The sequence below is a fragment of the Chrysochloris asiatica genome, unplaced genomic scaffold (assembly GCF_000296735.1).
Source record: "Chrysochloris asiatica unplaced genomic scaffold, ChrAsi1.0 scaffold00036, whole genome shotgun sequence".
In the NCBI taxonomy this organism is placed as follows: Eukaryota; Metazoa; Chordata; class Mammalia; order Afrosoricida; family Chrysochloridae; genus Chrysochloris; species Chrysochloris asiatica.
This window is the reverse complement of record NW_006408554.1, coordinates 19,189,075-19,197,720: the sequence shown is the minus strand read 5'-3', so window position 1 is coordinate 19,197,720 and position 8,646 is coordinate 19,189,075. Positions and strand designations below refer to the sequence as shown.

Sequence of the window (8,646 nt, the reverse complement as noted above, 5' to 3'; positions counted from 1 at the left end):
TCCAAGCAAAATGAAATCCTTGACAACTTCAGTCTTTTCTCCATTTATCATGATGTTATTGGTCCAGTTTTGTAGATTTTTGTTTTCTTTAGGTTGAGGTGCAATCCATATTGGTGGCTATGGTCTTTGATCTTCATCAGTAAGTATGTCAAGTCCTCCTCGCTTTCAGCAAGCAAGATTGTATCATCTGTATATCACAACTTACCAATGAATTTTAATTAAATTCTGATGCCTTGCTCTTCTTGGCTCTTGGATTATTTGCTCAGCATACGTACATAAGAATGGTGAAAAGATACAACCCTGGAGAACACTTTCCTAGTTTTAAAGTGTTCAGTATCCCTTATTCTTTTCTGAAGATTGCCTCCTGGTCTATGTACAGGTTCCTAATGTACTCAGTTAAGTGTTCTGGAATACCTATTCCTCCCAATGGTGTTCATAGTTTCTTATGATCCACATAGTCGAATGCCTTTACATAGTCAATAAATCACAAGTAAACATCTTTCTGGTGTTCTCTGTTTCCAGACAAGATCCATCTGACATCAGCAGTGGTATCTCTACTTCCATGTCCTCTTCTGAATCTGGCTTGAATTTCTGGCAATTCCCTGTCAATGTTCAGTTGCACTGCAACAATGTCTGAACTACCTTCAGCAAAATTTTACTTGCATGTAATATTAATGACATTATTTGATGATTTCTGCGTTCCATCGGGTCACCTCTCTTTGGAATGGGTGGACACAAATATGGATCTCTTCCAATTGGTTGGCAATGTAGCTATCTTCCAAATTTCTTGGCATAGATGAGTTAGCAATTCAACTCCACCAGTAGCTCTTTGGAAACCCTACACCTGGTTGCTATGATTCAGAATTGACTTAAAGGCACTTAACAGCAACAAAAGAAATTTTAATGTCTTCCACGTTCATCCATCTTATGAGTTATTTCATAGATTCTTCATTATTCTTCAATATTGCATAGTATTGCATTGCATGTATGTGCCAAAGTTGATCCATTCTTCCACTGATGATTATTTAGGCTGTCTCCATCTTTTTGCTATTGTGACTAGTGCTGTGATGAGTGTGCATCTATCTACTCATGTCATGGTTCTTATTTTTTGTGGGTAAATAAAAAGTAGAGAGATTTCTGGATTATACAGTATTTCTATTTCCCACTTTTTGAGGAAATTCCATACTGTTTTCCATAGTGGTTGCACCACTGTACAATTCCACCAGTAATTTGGAGAATCCTAATCTCTCAACACCCATGCTAGCATTTGTTGTTTCCTGTGATTTTGTTTTGTCTTGTTTTGTTTTTTAACTTTGCTATTAGTGCTGGAGTGAGATGATAGCTTATTGTTGTTTTGATTTGTGTATCTCTAATGGGGTCCTGGTGTGGCCCTGTTGGATAAAGCATTGGACCTCAAGGTCAGTTTGAGCCACAAAGTCAGTTTGAACTACAAAGTCAGTGGTTTAAACCCATCAGCTGCTCTTCAGAAACCCTCTACTGGGTGGCTATGAGTCTGAATGGACTCAATGACACTTAACAGCAACAACAAATTAATATCACATGCAAATAAAGTTTTTCTGAAGATAAAGAAAAAATGACTGCAGCCGTACATCAAGAGGGAACTACCAGAACTTCAAGCCAGATTCAGAAGAGGACATGGAAGAAGAGATATCACCAGATGGACCTTGCCTGAAATCAGAGGCTACCAGCAAGAAGTTTACCAGTGTTTTATTGGCTGTGCAATGACATTAGACTTTCTAAATTATAACAGAGTATGGATAAAATTGTGAGGAATGCAAATTCCAGGACATTTAACTGTGCTCATGTAAAATCTGTATAAAGATCTAGAGACAGTGGTTCAAACAGAATAATGGGATACTACATGTTTTAAAAAGGAGCTCTGGTAGCGTAGTGGTTATGAGTCAGGATGCTAACCTCAAGATCAGTGGTTCAAAACTACCAGCAGTTCCATGGGAGAAAGATGAGACTTTCTGCTCCTGTAAAGATTTATAGCCTCTGAAACCCTATGCGGGGTCGCTATGAGTCAGAACTGACTTCACAGCACACAACCACCACCACCACATGTTTTAAAATCAGAAAAGGTATGCTTCAGGGTTTTATCTTTTCACCATACTTAGTCATACTGTATGCCAAGCAAATAATCTGAGAAGTTGAAAAATATGAAAAAGAACACCGCATCAGCAAGATTCAACGATACACAGATAATATAACCTTGCTTACTGAAATCAAAGAGGACTTAAAGTACTTACTGTTGAAGATCAAAGATTACAGTGTTCCATGTGAACTACAACTCAACATACAAATAACAAAAATCCTCACATTGAGCCAATAAGCAACATTAAGATAAACATAAAAAAGATTCAGTTTGTCAAGGATTTAATTTTACTTGGGTCCACAATCAAATCCTGTGGAAGCAGCGCTCAGGAAATAAAAGGACATATTGCTTTAGACACATGCACTGCAAAAAAAAATCTGTTTTAAAATGTTAATAAGCAAAGATGTCACTTTGAAGACTAAGGTGTACCTGACCCAAGCCGTGGTATTTTCAAACATCTCATAGGAATGCAAAAGCTAGACAATGAATAAGGAAAACCAAAGAAGAATTGATGCCTTTGGATTAGTGTTGAATGACAAATATTAAATATACTATGGACCACCAACTGAACAAACCAAGCTGTGTCAGGAGAAGTACAGCCAGAATGCTCCTTGTTAACTGCCATCGAGTCAGTTTCAACTCATAGTGACCCTGTATTGGGTTGTTGTTGTTGTTAAGTGCCATCGAGTCGGTTCCGACCAATAGCAACCTTGTATAGGGTTTCCAAGGAGAGGCTGGTGAGCTTGCACCACTGACCTTGTGGTGAGATTGCACCACTGACTGCGCATTAATCCATAGTGCCATACCAGGACTCCTTCCGAGGTTTTAAATCTTCATGGGAGCAGAATGCTCCTTAGAAGTGATGTATTGTGAGATTTTGTCTCATATTCTTTGGATATGTCATCAGCAGGGACAGTCCCTTCAGAAGAACATCTTGCTTGGTAAAGTAGAGGGTCAGCAAAAAAAGAGAAGAAAACCAACAGATACATTGACAATAATGAACTCAAGCACAGGGCTGAGCAAGGCTTCGTTCTGTTGTACATAGATAGGGCTATTATAAGTCTGAACCAACTCTATGGCACCTAACAACACAACGTATAATTACTAGAATTTGACCTCTCCAAATTGATGTAACTCAACCTAATTATCCTGGTCACATGAATGAACACTAATAGGCCAGATAATATTTAAGTAAAAAAAATGTCAGTACAACTGCAAAATAAACAAACTTTTGAATAAGAAAAGTATTCAGGGGCTAATTACATCTAACAACAAATTGCACAGACCTACTACTTTAGGAACCATTTCCTGTTCACTCAGACTTTAGATGTGGCAAATATTATTTTAGTGTGTGTTTTGAACTAGTATTTATAATTCTTTTCCAGTATTCATTTCTTCATTCAATCTGTCTTTAATTTAGTAAACATTTATTCTTCACCTATTATGAATGGGACAATGTGGAAGTTTCAGGTGATTCAGAAACACTTCCCATCCATGAGTCTAATTGGAAAGAGAAGATATTTACCTAAACAAAATTGATCCATAGGTTAAAATTATATGCTAATTGTTAATGTTAATTGGATCATGCATTTGCCTGCTTGAATACCTCAAATGACTTTTCTTTGGCCTTAAATCCAAATCCTAGCGATGACGTAACACCAGGTTCTGACCTCTTAAACGTTCCTCCCACCGTGATCTCCAAATCTTACTGTGAAGCAATCCCAGGAGCTTGATTTTTATTCCTCAAAGATGCTTAACTCATTCATACCTCAGGACATTCGAACTTGCTTTAGTTACGTTTGCCTGGAAGGTTGGTTCTTGTTCCCTCTCCCCCAGGAGAGTCTAGGTAATATTTTTTCCCTATTATTTCCATGAATTTCTTAGATACTCTGTCACAACAAAGAAATCATATATATCCCTAAAGAGGACATTGGGGGGAACACAATAAAATTGAAGAAATCATGGCAAGGAAATCACATCCATGATCAGTATTTTTTGAAAAGAGAGTATACCTGCTTCTCACTTCTGTAATCAATTTAAATAATACTAAAATTTTACCAATGGTGCTGTTTTTTGATCAGTGACAAATACAATACTTGACACAGAATATGATTTTCTCCATCATAAAGTTACCTAATGGAAGCTATATAATAAACACTAACCATTTGATTAACAATTATTTTCACTGCTTAAAAATTTATGAGACTTGTAGGAGAAGATGGTTTTGAAGATCCATATCTGTCTGAAAAGAGTTTGTGTTTATGTCTTCTTGTACTCTTAGCGACTTTCTGTATATCATAATCACTATGGCTGCCAAATAAATGTTTTGCTTCTTCCCCTGAAAATAATTTTTATTTTTAATAGAGTTTACACAACATTTTTTTTTTTCCTGTCATCTTCTCTTATCTGTTCAATAGATTAAGGCACAAGTATTTAGTGTTTGACCAGAGTCATGAGCCTATGGACAACTAATTATGCAACTCTTAAAAAAGTCATTTCATGACAACTAATTATGCAACTGTTAAAAAAATCATTTCATTTATTTATTCATTTATTTAATGTCTGATTATTCTACTTAAGAGGTCCCTACTTGAACAAAGGATTTTCTCTGAACTACTGAGAGGTTTGTGGTTTTAATACACCCAGCACCACCACAGAAACTCTACATCTATAAGATTACGCCCAGTGAAGACTCTATGTGCAATTCTACTCTAGAGCTTGTAGTAGGGTATTCATAAATCAGATCAGCTGGTCTGCACTGGATAATTGTTTTTGTATTTTGCTTACATGTGTTTGCTGTAGTAGTAATACTAATTAAATAGAACTATAAACAGAAATTAAAATCATTCAAGAAAGGATAGAAAATACACTAACCAGGAAAGATGTTAAAACTAACTCTGATATTTGAGGAGGAAAGCAATTTTGCCCCATTAAGCTTCAGTTTTCTCATTTAAATAATGAGTTGATTATTTTTCAGGGATGTCAGTAGTTCCTTTCTTTTGTGCCAAACCTCAACTAATTCTGACTAAGGCAACTCCAATATCAGAAGAAATGGCCAAAAACATCCATTAATAATCAGAACATAGAAAAGTATAAGCCTAGGGATATTGGAAATTGTCAAAATGAAATGGAACACATAAATATCGATATCTTAGGCATTAGTGACCTAAAATGTATTTTTATTGGTCACTTTGAATTGGTTAATATATGATTTACTATACTGGGAATGATAAGACAAAGAGGAATGGCATCACATTCATCATCAAAAATAACATGTGAGGACTCATCTTGAAGTACAATGCTGTCTGTAATAAGATTATATCCATTTGTCTACAAGCAAGACCAGTTAATACCACTATTATTCAAATTTATGCACTGACCACTAATGCCAGTGATGATTAAATTGAAAAATTCTTCCAACTTCTTCAGTCTGAAACTGATCAAACTTGTAATCAAGATGTATTGATTATTACTAATTAGAATGCAAAGGTTAGCAATAAAAAGGATCAGTAGTTGGAAAATATGGCCTTGGTGATAGAAATGATGCTGGAGATGGCATGATGGACTGTTACAAAACCAATGATTTATTCATTGCAAATAATTTATTTCAACATCATAAAAGACAACTATACCCATGGACCGCACCAGATGGAATACACAAGAATCAAATTGACTACATTTGTGGGTAGAGATGGTGGAAAAGTTCAATATCATTAGTTAAAAGTAGAATATCGTTAGTGAAAGCAAAACAAAGGAGAGAATGTGGAACAGACCATCGAATGCTCATATGTATGTTCAAGCTGAAGCTGAAGAAAATTAAAACAAATCCACAGGAACCAAAAGGTTATCTTGAATATATCCCACCTGAATTTAGAGACCATCTCAAGAACATATTTGATGCCTTAGACGCTAATGACCGAAGACCAGAAGAGCTGTGTGATGACATCAAGATCATACAGAGAGTAAGCAAAAGGTCATTTAAAATACAGTAAAGAAAGAAAAGACCAAAATGAATGTCAGAACACACTCTGAAATTTCCTGTTGATGGTATAAAAGCTAAAGTGAATAGAAGAAATGAGGAAGTAAAAGAGCTGAACAGAAAATTTCAAAGGGGAGCTCCAGAAGACAAAGTCAAATATTATAATGAAATGTGCAAAGACCTAGAGTTAGAAAGCCAAAGGGAAGATCATACACGCAGCATTTCTAAAGCTGACAGAACTAAAGAAAAAAGAATCCAGCCTATAATTGTAATACTGAATGGACAAAATATTGAATGATGCAAAAAACATCAAAAACAGATGGAATAGGTCTTCAGGGAGGAAGTGCTCTGTTTGGAGGGTGGGGTAGACACGCTGGAGGTTGCTGTGGCTACCGAGCTAGCCACCACCGAATTGTCTGCCCCAAACGCTGGGTGTCTAGTGGATCATTATGCCACTCGCTGGTACAAGGCTGATGTGAAAGGAAAACCCTGTGAGGACCACTGTATACTGCAGCACTCTAACCAGATATGTGTCATCACCTTGGCAGGATCCAATCCTGTTCTTCAAAGTGCAAACACAATGAAAAGCATTTCCTATCAGATCAATACTAACTGTAGCAGACTTCAGAACAAGGTCTCTGGTAAATTTAAGCGGGGGTACAGTTTCTAAGAGAACTTGTACCTCTGTGTAAGATTTACTGCTCAGATGGAGAATACACCTTATCTAGCTGTGTTAGAGGATGGTTGATGGAAGTAAATGAAAACATTCTCCATAAGTCATCTATTCTTCAAGAGAAGCCATCCACTGAAGGCTACATTGCAGTTGTGTTGCCCAAATTTGAAGAAAGTGAAAGTATACCAGAAAGGTTATTAACACAAAAGCAATATGAAGAAATCGTAGTGAAACACATTCCTGCCACAGCAGCTACATCAGGAGGCTTGCTTTGGAGACAGAGCAGCACAGCACGGAGTCTCATCCATCCTCCTATGGACTAAACTGGGACCCTAGAAATGAACTAACCATCGCAGGGGAGGCCTGAGCCTTCTCTTACCCTTGTTTTCCATGACTGGAAATGTAAAAGCCTTGGTTCTCACCTTTTATGTTCCATCTCCTAATCTCCCCTACCAGTGTTCGCATTCCTCTTTGGCTTCTCTTCCTAACATTGGCGAGCAAGAAGTGCTTTTTGAATTTTTTTTTTTTTTTTTCTCTCTCTTAAATGCACTTTGAGGAAAATTTAGAAAACACAGAAGTTTTAAGTTGTGGTTGTTGCTGTTAAGTGCTGTCTAGTCATTTCTGACTCATTGTGACCCTATACAGGGCTTTTGAGGAGCGACTGGTGAGTTTGAACTGCTGACCTAGCATTCCAGTGCTTCTCTTATAACTCCAAGCCAGAATTCCAAAAGTAGCAATGTAAAAATAATTAAGTTATCATCCTAGAGTCCAGAAGTATTCCAAGTTCGTGGAAAAGTGGAATTAAAAAATAATGGAAGTTTTCTACAACTTTCTGAAACCCCTCCGCCTCCCCCCCCATACTACATTTTGGCATTTCTGCATGAATATTTCTGTTTTGCCTCACTTTCCATCAGTTTGAGCCTAGCAAACAAACAAACCTGCCAGTCTGCCTCTGTATAACTCTACCAAAAAGCTTAACCCACTCCCCTACCAGGGACAGTACGTTTTTGCCTCCTCAACTATTCTCCCTTTAGGTTGTAGATGAGCAGCAGAGTGTAGTCTGTCCCTTCTCTCCTTGTGCTGCTGAATGGTCTTCCTCTCCGAAACAGACTATGACAGATAGGCTCTGACTTCTTAAAGAGGGACACAGAAAAGGTTTGGGCAAATTGAGAGGCTTTCCTAACGTACGACAGTATCGAATGTGATGTGAAGCTGGCTATTGCAATACAGACTGGGTAGTCATTCAGTCTCACACTGTAGCTATGGGGCAACTAGCAAAGAAAGTGAGACTATATCATTCAAGGGCACAGATGTCTTTGAATAGAACAAAGGCTTTCATATCATTATTATTAAAAAGAGACCTTATAAATTAAATGGTTTGAGGCTAGGTAGTTATTTACACTGAATTTGAAAATTGTGAATGTTTCCTTAAGGGTTATAACACATACATGCATTTAAATATGCCTTTTTAAAATAATACACAATTATTTAATGCAGAATAAATCACTTGACATGTAAATATTTTTTGGATATCACTTGCATTCTACATAAGAGATTATTCTCTTTTCAAATATATAAAAGTATTTTGTAAATAAAATAAAAAATTATTTTCATTTCACAAGAAAAAACACACAAAAAAACAAAAACAGATTGAATGAATACATTGCTGTACCAAAAAGAAATGGTCGATGTCCAACCATTTGAAAAGGTAGCGTAAGACCGAGGGGCACTGAAGCCATTGGCAAAGAACAAGACTCTAGGAATTGACATAATACAAACTGAAATCCTTCAGCAAACTGATGCAGCCCTGGAGGCTCTCAGTCAACTATGCCTAGAAATTTGGAAGACCTGGCCAACTGATTGGAAGAAGTCCATATG

General features: G+C 36.9%; 1 pseudogene; it reads left to right on the top strand.

Moving 5' to 3' along the window:
- The window catches only part of LOC102841051, a 21,810-nt pseudogene extending 14,719 nt beyond the window's left edge, over positions 1-7,091 (top strand).
- Positions 7,092-8,646: the final 1,555 nt, after the last annotated feature.